Genomic DNA, 22,287 nt, shown 5'->3' with positions numbered 1-22,287 from the left:
AACAAACAAAAGAGTAGAAAAATGGAGATAGCTGGTTTCTGCTCGACAGCGACCATTTCAGTTATGTATATTTGTTTGCTTCCATTTTGTTTTAATTCATTCATTATGTTACACAATGGTAAAGCTTTGTTTTTGAGTGCCGGTACATTGACAGGATGGTTAACACAATAGTCTGTTAGGCTGTAAACATCAGCCATGGTGGCGCTAGAAAAACAACATAAATGCCATGGCAGTATGAAGGAGACAATGGACTGGATTATATTCTCCAGTGTTCGATTAAAAAGTCAGCGTTTGGTACAGTGGATATGGACAGAGCGAGAGAGAATATGGAAACTGAGATAATGAGAGCATTGTGGAAGTCAAGGCCATGAGGCCGGAGGCCATCTTACCTGTCCTGCAGGCTCTCAGAGGATTCTATAGACGGACTGGAGGAGTGGATCTGGAGGGAGATGGACCGAGCATTCACTGTGGCCTCCTAGTTCACTTCAAGCATAAGTTCTTGCCAGTGGTGGAAGAAGAACTGAAATGTTTTTACTTAAATAAAAGTAGCAATAGCGGGGTCATGGCGGCACAGTCGGTAGTGCTGTCGCCTCTTAGCTAGAAGGTCCCGGGTTCGATTCCCGCTGGGAACGCTGTGGGCGCTGGAGGCGTGCTCTCTCCTCCATCAGTCATCAGTGCCTATAAAGGCGGGCCCTGGCTGCCCTGGCTGGCCAGGGGGAGGTTGTTGATTGCCTGATGGCGGGGAAAGGTACTGGTCGGAATAACGTGTTCCTTCCACGGTTGGCAGAGTAAGGTGACCTTCACACCAGAAAGCTTTACTGTGATTAAAACGAATCCTGCTGCGCATTGTTAGCCTGGATCTAGTGGACTGCATCTCTTCAAGAAAGCTACAGTCTGATAATCAGGCTAGCGCATTGTCCGAAAGTGCGCTTCATTTGGCAGGTGTGAAGGCTCATTCGAATCCTAATGCGCATCAAAGAACCGCATTCTACTCCGCCAAAAAATGGGGGTTTCGCTTCGCACTTGATTCCGATTTGGTGCAGGTGGGAATGCAATCCGTAGCAAATAAAGGAAATTAAGCAAACTATGTGGCGGATAAGGAGCTGCACAGTTGGAGGCGGAGAAGCGATGTTCATTTTACGCAGATGTCCCGTTAGGTTACCATGTGACGTGGTCAAATAAGGAGACCGAAATATGAGGACGAGCACATAAGCACATATTGCTTATAAGGAAACACATAAAAAACACTGCAGTGTACAGAATATTCTGTCTGTCTGTCGTGCATATATATGGAGGGCTGTCACTGTGTGGGGATCCGAGTGGAGACTTTCTTCATCTTGTTTAAATATAAATTAAAATACATGTTTAGCTCAGCATGATTTATAAACTGTAGGCATAGCTAACAGTAACATGGCATATGTACCTGTCAGTGGGGAGTGTTGGCTGGGAGGAGTAGGACTAAGGCCCTATATGTCATATCCGGGGGGGGGGGGGGGGGGGTACTACCTGTCAGTGGGAACTTAAGTGTTGGCTGATGAATGAATATCAACATCCTAATACATGACAGGCAATTTCTGCTGTCAAAATATGACCCCCCAGTTAAAAAACACTTGAAATAGACCCTCATGCTTTCCAAGGTGTGATTTGGGGTCCTAAGGATGAATACAAAATTAATATCAACATCTTAAAACCAAAATGTTGAATTGTGGGTTTGAGCTCACATGCCCAAACTACCTGTCAGTGGGGAGTGTTGGCTGGGAGGAGGAGTAGGACTAAGGCCCTATACGTCCTCTCTGGGGGGGGGGGGTAATACCTGTGAGTGGGGAGTGTTGGTTGATGAATGAATATCAACATCCTAATACCGGGGGGGGGTCAAAATATGACCCAGTCAAAAAACACTGTCAAAAAACACTGAAATAGACACTCATGCTTTCCAAGGTGTGATTTGGGGTCCTAAGGATGAATACAAAATGAATATCAACAATACCTGTCAGGGGGGAGTGTTGGCTGATGAATGATATCAACATCCTGATACGTATGCATAATAATTGTAGGCTATATGGTGATCAGATGATCATCAATGGGACTCTGGGAGTAGCTATTGTAAACTTCGGATAATTGTGCGCTCCCGTCTCCGCAGTGCCTCTTTCATGTGCCCACACACACACACACACACACACACACACACACACACACACACACACACACACACACACACACACACAGAGAGAGACATCCCCGACGACACATCCGTTACCCTCACTTTACGTCAAAAGTCCTAACTATTACTCGAAGTATATTTTTTAACACCATAGCTTTCACTGTGTATTTTATTCATTTAACACAAAATCCCCTGCTTAGTTTCCTTGCTGCACTTGACACCGCCAGTGTGAAGGCAAACCGCAGCAAATTAAATATGCAAGAATCGCATCGCAATCGTATTAGGTGAGAATGTGAAGTGTAGCGCCCAGGATTACATTTGATAATTGACACAAAAGTAGCAATAGCCTACATAATGTAGAACTTAACTTAAGTTCTTCTACAGAAGTAAAAGTCAGGTGTTCAAAATGTACTTGAGTAAGTGTACACAAGTACAGGCATCAAGATATACTTAAAGTACCAAAAGTAAAATTACTCATTATTGGAGCTTGTAGATCGGCGATTTTCAAATAGCCAAAGTTTGTATGACAAAATGTTGACCTATCCAGTATAGTATTAGTAGTAGGCTACACACATCCACACAATTATGCACATGCCATGAGCTGTGCTCTCCATACCAATTTGGTTGATTTAGAGACAGAATTAGTTGTACACACAGATACAGAATTGGAATGAATCCCTCAAACCTGTGTCTCACCTCAAATGCAAAGCATCCTGGCTGGGTGGGTGGATTGTACTGTGTAGCAGTAAGACGAAATCGGTTTGGGAGACTATTTTGTTTACTTCGGTAAAGGTTTTCATAATAGAGACTTTAATTAAATCAAATGTTTTCAAATTAATTGTTTATCTTTCGCAAGAGATGTTAACATGTCGGGAGTGATGCGGTACAAAATCACAAATGACGTCCGAACCTCGGATGGATCATGAAAACCATTGGACAGCACTGATTGGAGGTAAATGGGGGCAGTGTGCAAAGATCCTTTTTTCCGCTTCATACAATTTAGGCATTTAGCAGACGCTCTTAATCCAGAGCGATTTACATTAAGCAAGAACAAAAAAGCATGGGAATACATCACATAAAAAGCATTTATCATGAAACATGCGTAAGCTAAGAACAACAGTGGAATATCTATATAATGAAACTATACATATAAACTATACATATATACTATACTATGCTATACATATGTACTATGACGCGCTATGACTACATACAATGCAATTATAGTGCTGTCTACATAACATGCTATAAGTCTGTATCAAATGCTATCTAAGTCTACAGAAATGCTATCTAAGGGGGTAGGGTAAGTGCTATGATGGAGTCTGAAAAGGTGGGTTTTCAGACTATGGCGGAAGATTAATATACCTGTATGGTGGTAAGGGGGGGGGGGGGGGGGTATGACTATATTCGTAGCTGGCAGAAAAATAACTACAATATGTGAAGACATTGAGGGCGGGATAATAAGCCTTGGCAGAGTACTTACGAATAGTCTGTGGATGTGTGAAGGCAAGTGGAGTGCTGGCAAGCTCACCATGTCAACCGTATTCTGATTCTGGTAGCGGGATTTCACATGATAGTGTAACCGTAAAATAAAAGTTGAGATAGCTTACAAGGTTTTTGCCTGCAACCATATCATGTGTGACAATGCCCAATTGCTGTCATCTTATTGTAACCCGGTTGGGTAGGCTATAATATGTTTTGGTTTCATGTTTACTGTTTAAAAAATAAACGTATACCTACCACCTTGTATTTATCCGTAATGTTTTATTTGACCTGTTATTGTAAAGGGTTTTATTTTACTTATTTGAAGGAATTGTGTGTGTGAGTGATGAGTGAGTAGTCTGGGCACAGGTGTGGGGCATTGAGTAATTAGGAGAGGGAGAGCAGACAGCACAGAGGGAAGAGAGGAGAGATGTTTGTGAAAATAAATTCATGTAACACACGTTAACACAAGTAACACAAGTCTTGACCAGATTAGTGAAAAAGTAATCTGTTGGTTTGAGTGGTTGGTTGATGGACAGTGATTTCAACAAGGAGTTAAGGACGTTTTCCAGCTTCACTGTGACTGCATACTATGCTGTTGGCATGCTAGTTGGCTAAGCTAGTTAGATAGTGTATCATTATAGTGGGAGGATGAGGTAGTCTGTTTAGCTAAAGCAGTCAACTCCTAAGCTACTAAACCTTCCTGAGGAGGATGTCGCCTGAAGCAAGACATCCCAGATAGCGGGTTGAGCTACCAGGCAACGCTCTAACCTTCCTCTGGCATCGTGGGACCTGCAGCCCCTCATCTCTTCTTCATCTCTGCCCAGCTAAGTCCATTGTTCACCGTCCACCTGCATGTGTAGGCCACACATGCATCAAAGACACACAATGCTCTCACAACAACACCACCACCATTCTCCTGAACTGTAAGTTGCCCTGAAGTGTGAGTGAATTCATAATTTTAAGTAAAATTATAAAAGACATCTGATTGTTTTTTTTCTATTTGCCTAGATAAGGATTTCATAATAAGGTTTGCAGGTTTAAAAGGGTTTAAGCTAAACATGTTAAAAACGAGTGATTTCATGGTAATTGGTTAATAAGGGAACTCAAGTTTATATTTTAAAGTTTAAAACGGCTAAGTACTTTTAAGTTAAAATAACTTAGGGGCCCTGCCCATAATTCATAAGGGGTAAAAGGGGCTACATTATTCTCCCAGCTCACCACTCACTTTCAGATACACTTTCAGTACATTCAACTGAATGAAACCCCACCTTATTAGAGGAGATCTTTTAGGGTCCCGTCAGAGGATTCTAAATATCAGAATGCATTGAATGAATGTATCATCCCTATTGCTCAAACCATTAATATCCTGTTTATGCTTAACTGTAGCATTAAACTGCATCATTACTACTGCTCAAACCAAAGTGGTTTGAACAGTCTGATTTGAATCTGCCCTCAATGCATCTCAGTGCGTTTATTGAGATTTTGATGTGGTTGGACACAATCGGATACCTATCTGATTACTCAAGATGCATTTTAATCTCAAGTGTATAAAGGCGTTTACACCTGATATGTATTTTTAAGGGGCCGTGTATGCAGCCCTGGGCCTCTGCTCAGGGCTGTTTGTGGCGTGTCACTGCAACCCTCTTTCAGCGGAGACATATAGCGCTGAAATGCAAGGCGTGCAGCTGGAAAGAGGTGTACTAGCGTAGGAATGCATGGCACAAAAGCACAGGCTAATAATAATAATAATAATAAATAAAACACTTTGAGACAACCTGGGTTGAAATCCGCAGCCAGTTGTGTCTGTCTCATGGTCATGGGCCGCAGTGTTTCCCAAATCCCATTATGAGTCATCACTGGACTTTTTGCTCACAAATTATTTCCTGGTATTTCTTTTAATTTCCTCCAACCTAAACATAGGTGTATGCATGCATTCACACTTAAAGGAGAATTCCTTTCTTTGTATTTGTTACGTCCCCACCAAAGAGGTCCAGGTGTTATTTTGTGCAAAAGCGCATTATTGGCCATTTCCCCTAACATAAGCTCTCAATGAATTGAATTGCATTGGGGTGCTTATTTCCATCACAAAAAATAAAAAATAAAATAAAAGTATACATCCTCTCTTCATAATGTTAATAGTATCCCAAGCGGCACACTTTACTACTTATTTCGATGGAAATAAGCGAATTGGCACAAAAACCCAACCCCAAGTTACTAATTGAACAGTCTACACAAGAATACTATACAAATATCACCAATGTCATGGGACCGCATCAGAAACGTGGACCTTTACGGGGGCCGTCCACGGGTCTCGGACAAGGTCAGGGAGAGAGAAGGATGAGGCCGGCAGGGCACTGCGTCAGCCACCTGGAACTGGCAGCAAGCAAATTGACACGGCATGTGTGGGAGCCAAGCTGGGAGGATAAAGATGCATTCCACCTACGCTGTACTACCTAGACCAGTGGTTCCCAAATGTTTTAGCTTGTGACGCAAAAGAGAAATTAGACGTTTGCACGGGACCCAAACTAGTGAAAGTAGCAGATCTACATAAGCTCACAACGCGTCGCTTGGTGCCACATTGTGAGCTTGTAGATGAGTTATTTTCACTAATAAACATTTGTTTATTGTTAGATTTTTATTTTATTTCTTCATGAAATTACTGAAAAAAAACGTTTTTGGGAATGTCAAACTAAATGTGCCCATGACCCACAAATGCAGATAGACACTCAACATGTCACATTGCGACATGATGTTATTTTGTATGCTGTGAGAAAAGTATAAAATAGGGTCCCCAGACCCGACTTTAAGAACCATTGGTGCATACAGTACCATACCATGCCATGCCCAGAGATGGGTGAAATACATGATACAAAATACAAATACTGGGTCAAAATAATTATCAAAATTCAAAATATAAATGCGTCTGAGAAATGTATTTGAGATACAAATACGTATTTTGTATTTTGAAAATACATGAAAATACATTTTCATTAAATGAAATTTTATGATATGATGATAATGATAAGTAAATTCATAATTGATTGCCAAATATTAAATTAGAACTAAAAAAAAAAATAGAAAAACAGTTTGGACCTGTTACGTGTCAATGCATACTGTAGTATATAAATAGCAACACAAATAATATTAGGCTTGTCTGACCAATTGTGTTATGCAGACAGTAGTTATCACAAAAGTAAACCATCTTAATAATGCATAACAAAAACAGACTTTATGGCTGTGTTTGTTGTTTCCACATGGTGAATAAATGAGGCCGCACAGATGCCACAACCTGAACTTCAGAGGCGTACTTGTTCAATCCCAATGAAACACAAACTAGAAATATCATGTTTCAAATCATTAAAGTGGACTGCGACGGGATAATCCCGGCCGTTCCTACCGATCAAACTTTTGTGTTCACTCATTCTTTGTTTGAGTTGTCTGGAAGTTTTGCCACGTAGGCCAGTCCACAGGGACAGTGTATAAGGTATATGACACTAGTTGACGCACAAGTAATAGTTCCTTGGGTTTTAAACTGTTTACCTGTGTGCGGATGTTTAAAGGATGTAGTTTTAGTCGTGTTGTTGCATTGCGCACAATGACCACACGGATAATTCCCTTTGGAGGAGAGAAAGTCCACGTCCACGTGCAGCCGGGCTGCGAGATTGAAAATCAGCATGTACTAAATTATCATTAAACAGTTGTGCCAATTCAGGATCAGACTTGAGAATGTGCCAATGTTTCTTGAAGATAGATTGGATCTTATGCAAGTTAGCAGAATTAGTGACACATGTAACAGAGAATTTCTTCTCCTTTTGGTTGCTTTTTTGTAATTATTGAGAGCGGGGTTTGTTTAGGGCCAATGTAAAGGCCTTCTCCACACACTCCAAATCATAACCTTTTTGGGTGAATTTAGATTTAATCTCTGAAGCTTTATTAATATATTCATCAGTCGGGGAACAGACTCTTCTTAGTCTATAAAACGGACTTATTGGTAGGGACCTTTTCAAAGACGGGGGATGAAGACTAGTAGCCAATAACAATGTGTTTCTGTCTGTTTCTTTTTGATACAGAGTGGTGGTTAAACAATGTTATCCTTAATAATCCCCATATCCAAAAAATTGGAGATGCCATGCCATGCCATGCCATATACTGTACACACCACCAACGTGCCATGCAGATTGGTAAAATAAAATTATATTAATTCAAATAAATCTAAAAGCAAGCTGGTCCTTGAAACAATATTTCTGTCTCCAAAAGAAGTCAACATTAAACAAACGGTAAGAGTACTGCTGTTACTGTTTGGATTTGAGCGGGTCATATTGACCAGAGCAGAGCAATGATTGATCCACATTAAGCTTGTCTGCATGAATGAGAAATTAGGTCCAGGTGCAATTCCCAGCATTCGTGCACTGTGGAAACTGCTTCAGCCATACAAAGCTTAATTCTGTTCAATAATACATTTCATTTCCACAATGGTCATTGGTCAATGGTGCATGACTCATTTTGGGACAATTTAATTATTTCCTATAGTTGAGAACAGTATTATTCCTGTCAGTAGTGGTGCTCGGGGCTCCAGACTATAGAGTGCTATTGGTTTTCATTCTAGCTGTGTAACTTAGGGAGGGAGTCAGAGCATTCCACACTTTGGTGGCAGTGCTGTAGAAGGAGAATTTGCCCATGTTTCTTTTGAAAGTGGGTGGTACCAGATCGTTGTTCTCGCTTCCTTCCGAAATAATAATAATAATGGTGTGAATAAAACTCCATTATGATTAAAAGTTTAAAACATGACTTATTATTATTATTATTATTACCAACACATTACACATCGTTGTCAGCTACCTCACCGAAAATAAGAAAATAAAACATGGTCATGAACCCAAGGTGAAATACCGAGGGGAGGTTTCATGCTGGCAGTTCCCTTAATCATGAGATCTATTTTTGAAATCAACACTGTGGTAACACTTTCAATCAGAGTGATTTGTGGCAGCCAGCCTCCCCTGCCAACAGCAGTGTGTGTGTGTGTGTGTGTGTGTGTGAGGGTGTGTGTGTGTGTGTGTGTGCTCCTATTTTCTTGTTCAGTGGCGTGGAAGTGGGTGGTTTGGTAATGGCTGCCAAATGCAATGCCAAACCGATCTTATACAAATGCAATTAGAGAACTCTTTGCTTCTATTGGGCATACTGTAACAGTGACTGACAATTACGCTGGGAAGCGCATGCATGAAGCCAGATGCATAATTATTTGCAATTGCAAATGGTGATTGCTTTGCCTTTGGAAGAAAAGAGTCGAGGTTTTGCCTTTTTTGAAGGTCAGCCATAGAACACCTTAGAGCAGGAATAAAGATTTGCTTTGAAGATCATTTAAAATTGCCATGTTTAATGAGGCAGTGGTTGCAAAGACACAAAGGTTGTGGGACGTGTTTGGTCTCCCTCCACTGAAGGTTATTTTGCTGCAAAAATAATCTTTCATGTCCACAGAACAGCAGCAAAATGAATGCCTTTCACTTCTTTCACACGGTTGACAATGACATATACACGTGTACTCTGATGTTATTTGCGCCTTTTGTATTACCTTTTGTATTACCTACAGTATGCTGCTGCATTGTCTGAAGGAACTTCACAAAAATAAGTTTTATTCTTTGTACCTGTACACAAGATGGAAGTAAAGTTGCACCTGTTGCTATGCTCATGCATCTTTATATCCCCCCCCCCCCCTTCTTAGTCCTCCCTTATTTTCTATGGAAAAACAATACGATGGGAACTATGCACAAAAACGATTTTCAGACGAAGACCAAGGTCTGGCAAGCTGTGCTTCTCACCCATTGAGAATGCATGTTAAATTACGGGATTTCTCCATATAAATCGATAATTTAAGTAGCAAGAGCCTCAATATGTCTTCTAAATCTAGCCAATGCACTGGAAAAATGCATGACTTTATTTCAATAAACTAGGAAACGTTAGAGGGAGAAACAGTATCCAACTCAATCAACTTTAACATCCGACAGGAGTAGGCTATGTTTTCATGTAGGCTAAAATGCACGTTAAGACTACAGTGTTTAGTATTATTGCCATATAGGTGGGTGAGTCGTGTAACTTTCCCGACGTTAAGCTGTGTATATATGTGTTCAACAGCCATGCAAAATATCATCGACAGCCATGAGGTGACGGAAGCTTGCCCAGCTGTGTGTGTGTGTGTGTGTGTGTGTGTGTGTGTGTGTGTGTGTGAGAGAGACGGGTGCTTTTTTCATTTTACTGGGTTAAGGCAGGCTTCTTTGTTGCCCTGTCAGGGTGTGATGTGCCTATATCTCTGTCATTTTGCTCTCATCCTCCAGAAGGTGAGGTGAGTGCCAAGCGGCACAAAACATTTTGAGTGATGGTCTGCATCCCGAGGTGAGGCGTGTCTCCTTCCATGGCTGTCATCTCTCACGAGATGACATTGACAGGCAGTAATCTAGCTGCCACGTGTGAGTCGTTATGCTCTGACCAACATGGAAATGAGCTAACTCGTTAAACCCGGGAAAGTGTCTGTCATTTTAGATATTACCGTAGCTATATGGCACATTGGTTCACCATTATTTTATACTCTGGCATTTCAAAAATAGCAGGTAGCCTACTATACAAGGTCATAGAAAATGTAATTTCTTCTAAACCATGAAAAGGTTTGAGCACATTGTTTTAGAAAACGGTTTAAGATTTAGAAGGCATTTTGTAGAATCAGCATCAGGTATTAATGGGCTAACTGTGTTCGAGGAGGCCTCTCGCAAAGTCTCCAGATCTCAACCCCCATGTCTAGTTTGCCGTTGCTGTCGGTTGGGAATCTTAAGTTAAAAAGAAATGAGTAAAAATTAATTATTTTGCTCTTGTTAATACTTTTTATTGGTTAAATATGCAAACCCACAGGCACACTTATCCGATATCAACTTGGCATCCCTATATTTTGGGCAGGTAATTACAGGCAAATAATTTTTTTTTCTACATTATTCAAAAGTACAGAAAAGAGCAGATCTACAAGCTCCACCTGCAGCTAGGTATCTTTTTTCGCAGCTCATCCCTTCGATAGCTTGCGTAGGAAGAGAGCTTTTTTGTGCCTGGCCCAAGCCCCCGCCACCCCCACCCAGAAACGTGCCTGCACAGCCGTGTATTATCATCTTACTTGAAATGTGATGTGATGACTTCTTACCCCCCTCTATGTTTTCTTTTTCTATGATGCAAGAAAGATGTATTTGGCGCTGCACTGCGGCGACATGGACATAAGGGCTACGCTTGCATGCGGGCCCTTTGTCTAAGACAAATTTCTTCCTCGGGAGACAAATAATAAAGAACCTTGAACCTTGAAGCTTGTGGTGCATTGTGAGCTTGTGTATGCCGCTGTCAAACCAAAAAGTGTAGTAGCACATTAATTTAGAAAAAATAAATGGATACAATGAAATAGTATGGAGATTACAAGGTATCTGCCCAACATTGACAATATTATGGAACTGCACCTTAGACAGGTTGAGATATACTGTAAACTAAACATTATTCACAATATGGGCTTTTCATGGAATGTTTGCCAATTCTTACCCTCCATGTTGGAAAACCAGTGGCTACAGTACTATATCCAAAACAACAACTGCTGTGTCAATAGAATATATCAACATAAATAAGGTGCTACTTAGGTGTATCTTGCAAGCAAGTTCAAGTGTGAAAGTAATTACCGGTAATGCTTTCCCAATGTTTTACCTACTCTTCCACTGCAGAGATGTTTTCATTTGAAAGTGGTTACCAATGGTTACATGCAGGCATCCATGCTGGAAGAAAGAGAACTGTAGCATAAACATTTTGTGCAAGACCTCTATTACACTATGGTAATATAGTAATACAGTAATAAAAGACTGTCACTGAACCGTATAACACAGAGAAAAACACACATCGAGGAAAGAATCATAACGTTATTGCATGTGTGAAACCATGAGTGTGTGCCTGTGGCATGAACACAGCATAGGCTACATAAATGCATTGCGCAAATTGCTACACAAAGCACAGGCACACACGCACGCACCCACACACGCGCGCACACACACAAGACACACATTGATAGAACAGAGCAGAAAAAGCTATGCAAAGACTGTTGCATTGCTCTTTGTTTTTCAAACTGTGTTGAATTCACAGCACATCTTGGCATCGCGTTAGGGGCTGGAAAGACACCTGCAGTTCATGTCTTTGATATGGGGCAGCATTTGTGGGCAGCCCGCTGATACGGGTATTGATCGCTGCGTATACCAGTATCTTTCCCGCTGGCTTCACCTCTCTTTGCCTGTCTTGTCCTCACAGCTTAATCTCGATATTGATATTTTTTAGAAGGAAAAAAGGAGACATATGCCGCAGATTTGGATTGAAAAACAAACCATATATGCTTCTTTTTCCCTTCTTAGTTGGACTGCAATGCTTGCTTTGTTGTGATTTAGACTAAACCTTTTTCTGGATCACGGGTTACATGAAAATCTCAAAACGTTGCGGCTGCCGTGTTAAGTGGTGGTGTTAAGTGGTTAAGTGGGCCGCATAGATTTTCAGAGAAAGTCTATTTTAATTGGATCAGTGGAACTACACTTTGTATTGGCACCACAATGTTTTAAGAAAAATACATGTTAATGATATATTATTAGAGCATAGTGGGCTTTTTTTGTACGAGATTTTAGGGCTTTTTGCCTTTATTGACAGATTACCAGTAGTTTGAGAGGAAAGGGGGAGAGAGATGGGGTGGGGGAAGACACACAGCAAAGGTCATCGGGATCGGGACTCGAACCCGCGATACGCTGTCAGACTGGATTACCAGCCTAGGTGCCTGGACTGCTCGGCCGTCCCAGGCAAAGCATAGTGTTTTGTTAATTATTTGGGGGCCGCTTGCAATACCCCCATGGCCCACCAGTGTCGCCCGCCCCACATGTTGAGGACCACTGATTTAGAGTTGTGCGTGTGTGCGCGAGCAAAGCATTGACATCACCTCCCTTCACTGTTACCTCTCTCCAACATTTGGGTTTAATTAACATTACGTTTCCCTTCGCTGTCGGAACCTGACCGCCGTCCCATTTCATTAACATTTCACTTGGCAGGGCTAATTCTCTCACCATGGTTCTGCACCGGAGGACTACAGCACACGCACGTTCACACACACACACACACACACACACACACACACCCCTCTCCCCATTCATGGCTTTCTGGTGTGTCTGTCCACTGGGAGTTGGATAAAATGAATGTTTATTCACCATGTACTGTAGTGGTTCTGCCATCGCTCTCGCAGGGACAGTCCAGAGATTAATGCGGAATCCTAATCACATTATTGCCAAGTGTGAGGCTGCTACAAGGACATGGACTACATGCATATTATATTTAGGATTCACATGCAAAGGGATTGCAGGACATGTATCATAAATTGCATAATATGTCGTTGCTGTCAGGAAGAAACCTTATATCTCCATATTTCATGTGGTCACATTTATCTGTGGCCGGGTAAGCGAGTTGAGCCAGAAGGCAAAGCTCTCTGTCTACCGAGCAATCTTCTTTCCTATACTCTCACCTATGGTCATGAAGTGTGGGTCATGACCGAAAGAATAAGGTCGCGTTCAGTCACGCGAGAGAGACTCTGGAAAGGAGCTAGCTTAGGTGGTTCGGGCATCTGGTTAGGATGCCTCTCGGGCGTCTCCCTAGGGAGGTCCTCGAGGCACGTCCCACTAGTAGGAGACCCAGGGGCAGACCAAGGTGCAGTTGGAGGAAACACATCGACTCACTGGCCTTGGAACGTCTCGGGATCCCCCAGGAGGAAGTCACTAATGTTGCTCTGGAGAGGGAAGTCTGGAATAGTGGAGCTGTTGCCCCTGCGACCCGACTACGTATAACCGGTTGAATATGGATGGATGGGTTTTATAAAGTCAGTTTTACCAATGACAGTGATGGATATGAATATAATATACTCAAGGACACATCGACACATTGCTGGCTGCCTGGCTTGGAATCAAACCTTGGACAACCTGCAGGGTCTCTGCCTCCCCATGCAGGCTCTAACCACTCAACGATGGCCGCCCCAGTTTGCAGTTAGCCTACTGTAGGCTAGGTGTTTAGCTTCAGAAAGATATCATGTAGTGCAAGAAGAAGTAGGTCGGGAGGGGCTTATTGTCGGTATCAGCCGGTAACACGCGGGAGTCTATCCCCCGTTACAATGCGCTAGACCCCTGGGAGATGGATTGCTGAGGTGGAGCTCCACACCTTTAGCTCCCAGTACTTCCCATACAACTTGCTGCACCAAGCCGTGATACTCATTCGCTGAGTTGGCGGTGCCCGGGATCGAACCCATGAGCTTGTGATCCAAAGGCGAGAGCTCTACCGACTGAGCTAAAAGTGCAAGAAGATATCACAAAATATTGTTCACATATACAGTATATTCATAATAACTGAGATCATCACCTGAGATAGCAATGTGCCGGACGACGGTATGATCAATAAAATGCTTGACTTTGGGTCTTACATGAACCTCCTGCTATGTCCAAAACAGTTTTTTCAGGAAAGAAAAAAGAAAAAAAAGAAAACTGCTACTAATTTTGAGTGGCACTGTATACAAAGTAGTGCATTAATTGCATTAATTAACCAAAAAATAACAAGATGAATGGAGATACAAGGTTTCTGTCCGACAGCGACAGATAAGAGACACTTCTTTGCTGAGCACAGTCTGCCTCTTAGCTTCTCCATGCTGTCTGCCTCAATTAAGGACCAAGTACAAAGAGGAAGTGACAGCTCACTTTCCTTTCGGAGCAAAAAAACAAGATGGGGGCTAATAACAGTGCGTGCATGCAGCTTCCCTGTGGCCAGCCTGTGACCACAGTCATCCGTGATGCCATCTATGGCATTGCTTCCCAAACTCTTTCAGCTGAGACGCAAAAGTAAACATTTGGTGTCTCCCCGGGAGTATTATAGCATTGACATGTTCCAGACAATCTCTCAATATCCAGAAGAGACAAGTAAAATGCCTGATATGCTGCTTTTGTCTCACTCACTCCTGCCAATGAAGGTCATTGCGGGCCATAGGGATTTTCATTTGGCTAATTTGGACCTGCGGGTAATGTGCGACTTATCTTCAGTCAAATATTTGCTTGCAAATGCTGTCAGTGCGAGTGAGAGGAGCTCTCGGATGATGAGAGTTAGATGTCTCTGCAGGCCAGTCTGTTTGCTCTATACGCATGTGGGAAGTCCCTGTACACACAAGCCAATAATGGTTGGAGAGGAAGAGCAAACCAACTGTCTGCTCTGGGAAGACAGTTGGGTTGGGAGCTGGCCGAATTAATTTGGCAGGAAACGCATCCGATCGCTGACATTATTGCTGCCAAATCTGGTCACAGAGATGAGATGAGATGCAAATTTTGTTTGTGAGTCGCACACACGTAATCGCACACACGCGCACACACACGTTTGTCTAAGACAGTGGTTCGCAACCGGATTGGGAGGCCCACTTCAATATCTTGTAGGAGTGGCCCACCTATGTGACCACTCATCGACTCCCACACCGTAGCCTGCCAAGGACGAGTATACTCCTATAATGCTTTTTATTGATTAAGTTGGGTCACGCGCGTATGCTACATATGAATAGCACTGGGTTGCTATGCGACGTAGTTAGTTATGAACCTGAAACAAGATGGCTGCGCCCATCTGCTTCAATGTTAACTGAAAATGTAAAACCCATAAGCATTTATCTCAATTTTTTTCCCAGATTCCCATGCAGGTTTTTTTTAAATCAAAACCAGCTTTATTCATGGCTCATAAGGAAAGCGTCGCTGGTCGTGGTTTTCACAATGTTACGTGAATTATAAAAAGACGTTTTTACTTCGATATCCTCAAGGCCAACCAGTGGTCTCCTGGGCCACATGGGAACCGCTGCTCTAAGTATAAGCTAAGTGCAGTCTGGAGCGACATGGTAGCAGACAGACATGCAGTCCATTTATAAGTTAGAGAGAGAGAGAGGCAGACTGACTAGAGTACAGTACTTCGAAGAAGGATGGGATTAATGCTCTGCAACCTTTGCCCTGGAGACAAAACAGCGGGCCTGCAATGAGCTCCCACCAGTTTGATAAATCATTCATGGAGCCAGACCAATGCATTTAGCGGTAGAGCACTCTGTCCAAAGACCCCCTTGTGGGAGACTTCATTTGTTTAGCTCAGCTTCTGGAGAAGCCCTAATATTGTACATGGAAAGATAAGAGCTATTTACGGAGCCTAACGCGTACGGCTGCGGCAGCTATGTGACCAGGACAGACGGTACTACTATACTACGCTACGGTGACCACAATGTCCTGGTTTGGCCAGCCTTGTCCCAGTTTCAAGCTGAGTCCTGACAAATATCTGTAAAACACAAAATATCCCACGGTCCTCTTCAAAATTGTCCTGCCACAATCAAAATGGTAACACTAACTAGATGGTTATCATAATCTGTTCTGTTGAAAGGTGCAGTCGCTAGGTTTCCGCTAAAATAGGCTAATTGTCACATATATTCCTGATGAAAACCAAAACTTAATTGTCAAAAGTAGCGAGGAGCATCACATCGCAACACATTTTGAGGTTGTCGATCAACTGTTTTTGCTATTTTTGAAATGGGATGTAGGTCTACTGTAAGAGATTATGGGTGCCGGTCTTGCGTTTTTGAAATATGGTCACCCTAGCCGGACCGTCTTCAACTTCAGTGGGATATGAGCGTGCGGGAGGGTGATGTTTCCCCCTGTCACCTTTTAAAAGAAGATGGAGCTGTGTGTGTGTGTGTGTGTGTGTGTGTGTGTGTGTGTGTGTGTGTGTGTGTGTGTGTGTGTGTGTGTGTGTGTGTGTGTGTGTGTGTGTGTGTGTGTGTGTGTGTGTGTGTGTGTGTGTGTGTGTGTGTGTGTGTGCCTTTAAAAGAGAGGAGGACAAGGAGGAGATATTGATTTATGGGCTCCTGCAGCTCTCCTCCCTCATTCATCACCCTATCCCTGTGCAGGCAGCCATCCCTCGTCGTCGTCCCCCCCATGTCTGAGACACAACGCACGCTGTGAGCTCCTCCTGACCAGAAGCCCCAGCCCACCCCCCATCCGCCCCCACAACTGCAATGCATTGTGAGCTTGTAGATCTGCTATTGTCATAGGGGGGGGGGGGTCTATGGTCTCTTTCAGGGTAGCGCCGTAGTGGGGGGGGGGGGGTTCATGGGGCAAAAGAAAGCTGATTATATATTTTTTTGTCAATTGTAACTTTATACTCATTTATATTTTTCATCTTCCTTCATGCTTTCATGCTTTGTAATGAACATTGACATCACTCACATGCTGATTGGCTATAGTATTCTCCAAAATGAGTAGCCTAAATAAATCATATAGCCTAGTGTCTACAAAAGTGTCCTTGAACATCCAGACCCCCAGGGGGACGGCCCGGTTCCGGCGAGCCGCGCCGCGTCCGAAACGGTTATATAAACCGTATTATATTATATTTCTGCTGTCGGGAAGAAACCACCCAACTCCAAAATGTTCATTTTTCAGGAAATTAAAAATATAACATTTTCAGGAAATTAAGAAAACCTTGTATTTTGAAAACAAAGCAATACTGCCTCATCAAAGTTGGTGTTGTGCCTTGACTATATGACTATATATTGTCAATTACTTGCATGAGAGCTGAGTTGGTGGAGCCTGCATTAGCATGGAGTTAAAAGGTTTTTCACTATTTTCCATTGGTTCAATATTTTCGAAAACAACACACACACAAGAGTGTTCAATAGCACTGAATTATGCAAAATAAATAAATAAATCAAAAACCTCAAATGGACTTAGGCAACGATATGGAGATCTACGGGTGTTAGCGGGGACATTCTTTTGAGTGTACAGGGTTTGATGAGGGCCCAGGTCTGCCGGGCCTTAATTTTCGGGCCTGTTGAGAACTCTAGTCTTCGCCGGCTGCCGGTCATGGCTGCACTAATAACTTTGGGGCAGGCCCGTCTAGAGTTTGAAATTTGAATCGACAGGTACATACGTACATGCAAGTCAAAATTCTCAGAAAATGGCTATTTTCAAATAAATATTAGTCTATCAAGACAAACTGTTTTTTCACGTTATTTGCCGATGGGATTCTCAGATTGAAAATATTGATAACAAAACAAAAGAAAGTGACAACACTAGGATTCAAGCCAAAATAAGCAAGAGCTTATACCTCAAGCCGCAAGCACCAATATTTCCAAGAGACTTTACACAACAAGACAGAATCGCTTATAATAAGCAGACATGGCAACACTGTGCACCACCGCATACGACAGAACTGCTCACAGAAGTGCCTGCCGCGGTGCCCACAAAGAGGACACATCTCCATGGATGAATGATTCCAGTCAACGCTGGTCTCATTAAAATAATGATTCTGTTTGTATGTAACATTGTCTTAGGGAATTGGCCTGGATAGCATTCACTATGAATATACATTATATATTTTTAGTTTGAACATATAATTGCAACCGTAGGTCGCAGATTACTATGAAAAACCTGCAAAACCTATCAGTCCGTCACGCCACCATATATGGCCGGCAGTCGTTCACGGAAGGAGGAGAAGAAGAAGTAGTGACCAAAGTCATTTCGTGACTTCTTGGTCCCTTAATAATAATAATAATAATAATAATAATTATTATTATTATTATTACAACAATAACCGCTTATGATGTTTCATTTGAAATGCTCAAAGCAGGTTGAACATAATGGTGAAATGCATATTATGGTCTACTAAACAACTTGCACCTTGGAGCAAATGGTGTGCTTTGTAACTTTTGGGGCACTTGTGTGGACGGCCACATACCTTCGCCACAGCCAGTCACGTCTATCCCCCTCCCTCTGCGGTTCAGAAAAAAGAACGCTGCCTTTTCTGCACATTGTATCCAAAAAGTGAAGGCAAAGAAAATCCAAGTTTAAACGGTTAAACAAGCGTTTAAATAGCTTGTTTAGTGATCCGCTTTCATGTTTTTCAAGGAAGTTGTGCTTGTGCTTGTGCTTGTGCTTGTGCATGTGCTTGTGCGTGTGCATGTGCATGTCGACTGAACTGAAGTCAGTTGGAAAATCTAATTCCACATTTGACCAGGGGAGTCACTAAAGCATTTCAACTTCCTTGAAAAAATGGAAGCGGATGACTAAACAAGCTATGTCAACCCCATGATGTAAACGCCTGTTTAACCGTTTAAACTTGGATTTTCTTTGACGTTCCTAAATTAAAATTAGTTTAGATCATTAGCAGACCTTCACTTTTTGGATACAATGTGCTGTCTACAATGTGCTGTCTCTCTGCATTCTATGATCCTGTAGTTTACTGAGACACTACACTGTCTCTCTGCATTCTATGATCCTGTAGTTTACTGAGACACTACACTGTCTCTCTGCATTCTATGATCCTATAGTTTACTGAGACACTAAACTGTTTCTGCATTTCTATGTATTTATTTTACACTACAGTACTAAATTGATTGACATTGTTTTTTATTTACAGACATGTCAGCCTTCCGCTGCTGCTGCGGATGCTATTGATGCTGCTGTTTCCATGTAAACAGGTAAGAATGCATAAAACAATGTGTATAGTTATTATAGTCACCACAGGTTACAGTAAAAAAAAAGTGGGTGAAATTAGCTTCATACATTTACTTATTTTATGGTTTTGTGTATTCCTGTCTTAGATGGTGAGTCTGCAACTCCGGGGTGGTCTAGTGTCGAGTGGCAGCCGACCGAGATCCCCTTTACTGCACAGCCTGGGCCTGGGAGGAGGTAAGGGTAGACTAACTACCAAATGTACTTGAATTACCCTTTTCCCCCCTTTTGAATACTGGCACTACATACAACTGTTTACTACTTGACATGATTGCACAACTGTATATATTTATTATTATAATGTAAAAAGTCAATTTGATTGATCTGATGTGTGGTGGAAATAAAAAGGGACTGGCATTCACAGTTCACATCATAGTTATGGCCCGAACCGTTTTTTGAGAAACATGGATCCACAGAGAATGTACTGGTCTGACCACGTGAACATAATATATATCAAAAGATACCCTGGAATGTCTGTCTGAATCACACACAAAAAGTGGGTTTCTATTATGTTGCATTTTGGAGTTATGGACCGTGGAAGACGGAGGAGTGATCGGTGTCACTAAATACAGCCATCTGTTGAAAAGCCATGCTATAATCTGAGGTTCATATTTCTATAATGGAAAATGTGAGAAGCTTCTTTTTTTTTAATTATAGTGGACACCATAAGGTTTAACTTGAGATATGTCCTAGTAGAAAGTACTTTGAACGTACTTTGAAAGTATGTGTTTCACTAAAAGGCTCATAACTCTGAAACTTTTCCACTGTGCTGTTTTGGGTGAAAACGGGCTGTATTCAGCTGCTTACAGCTTCATACATTTTATCAACTCAGTTTATTTTTTTCCATGATGGCAGACATGTTAATGCTTCTTTTAAGATATTGTGTGTTCACAAAGACAAAACAGAGAATATTCTATAATTCTTTAGATATGTCTCCAGATTCTAAGAAACCCCCTTGGCATTCCCTACCACATGGCTCGAAGAGTGTTAACAGTGTCATGGCGGGTGGTCTAAATACTTTAATTGCTCGTCTTTATTGTCGAAAGATGTATTATTCCATCAATATTTAATGACCTAACCCAGAAAGCCATACAATTGTATTGCCCGCCTTCCCCTTTTTTATGGCTGCGTTCAGTTTGGAATAAATAAATAAAATAAAATATTTTGTCTGTTATTAATGCATTCAAACAAGGTGGAACTTGCAGAATGAGCAGTTTATGAATATTCATATCAGGGTGTGTTGCCCTTTTAAAGTGAAAATAAGTGAAAAAATAGGAATGATGACACAGCCCCACAATGGGCGCTGTCAGAGTCAGAATTAAAAACGTCTTGAGGCTTTCATTTCTTTTGTGTGTGACGCTGGCGGTGCAAGGCCTTGAAGCGCTGCAGTGGCCAGCATCTTTGAGTGTATAGCCTATGTAGGTTCACTCGGGTTATAGCCTACATTCATGGAGGGAGAACTGCATTTTCATCCCCGTTTTGAAATTTATAAGAGTTCAAATCAGGGCCGCCTCTTCTTTCACAGCGGGGAGTGAGCGGTGACAGGTGCACCTGTCCTTCAGCCGGACAAAGACCCCTACAGAAACACCTTTCTGCAGGTTTTTCACTTCTGTACGTTCAAAATCATCAGGGATCACAGCATTGTAAATGTATTTTCTAACATATAATCCTAATCAATTCAATATGCTTTATTTTTATGTGCTCTATTTCAACTTTCAACCAAAATGTGTTGCCTAGCGACACGCCAATATAGTATCACCGGTTGTATATGTTTAATAATTTGTTAAATTTTAATGATCATGATTCAGACGTGTGGCATTGTTAATTATCACCATGGTAACCATAATGATTTATACTTGGAAGTGGGTGATGCGAACCAGTTGTGCAATGGGAAAAGCCAAATCAGTTTTTGACTGTGATGATGCCATGCAGGTCGGCGTTCAATGGCGCTTTTATCTTATGATTTTGACTACTGGAAAGAACGCTTATGTTTAATACATGGATTGACATTATATCCGACATGATACAACTCTCTGGATATTGAATGAATCAAGCACTAAGCGTCTAAGCTCAACTTAACCCAGTTAAATTGCCCACAAGTAGATTACAGGTAAAGGCTCTACACAACGACATTTACTTGATGGCATTTGGTCATAGCATTATAAGTAAACATTTTATTTTTTCTTAATTTATTTTATTTTATATTCTTTATTGAGAGACAGACAGTAGGCTGACAGGAAATGGGGGAGAGAGATGGGGGAGTGACATGCCGTAAAGGCCGTCTGGATCGGGAGTCGAGCCCGCGGCACACTGCCGGGACTCGGGCTACCGGCCAGTGTGCCTGGACCGCTGAGCCACGGCCCAGGCCTAGAAGTAAACATTTTCAAACATTCAAAGTAATAATGAAATACAATGATGGGTGGTGTACAATTTATTGCAAACATTTTATGAGATGCAGATTTAATTTAAACTTTTGTGCTGGTGTTACATTATATCCACAATGTCAGCCGCTTGACCCTGTATTGAGCCAGTTCTAATCTCTTATCAATTGTGCTGCACTGACCCACACTGAGGGCCTCACTTGAATGACAAGAGCCACATTTCAATACTAAACCTTCCAGTTGTGGAAAAAGTACTCACATTCTTTACTTACGTAAAAGTAGCAATACTGCAATATAGAAATACTCTGTATCCGTATGCCCAGCCATAGACTACCACGCAAAGTCCTCTATGGCCAGTTACATCTTGGTCAACGCAGTGCCGGTGGGCAGAAGAAGCGGTTCAAAGACCAAATTAAGACCACACTGAAGAGAGGCCAGATCAACCCCTCTTCACTGGAGGAACTCGCTTCCTGTCGCGACCTGTCGCGACGCACAGGGAGTGCAGCATATGGAAAGCCAGCGCACTCAACACCGTGCAGCAAGGCGTGCAAAGAGGCATGCCCGCAAAGCCACCCCTGTTCCCCCCAGTACCGCTTTCATATGCCTGGTCTGCAACCGTGACTGCGGATCCAGGATCGGACTATACAGCCACCAGAGGACTCACAGA

The sequence above is a fragment of the Protomyctophum parallelum genome (genome assembly GCF_964188405.1).
Source record: "Protomyctophum parallelum genome assembly, chromosome: 9".
Taxonomy (NCBI): Eukaryota; Metazoa; Chordata; class Actinopteri; order Myctophiformes; family Myctophidae; genus Protomyctophum; species Protomyctophum parallelum.
This window is presented reverse-complemented; position numbering follows the sequence as displayed.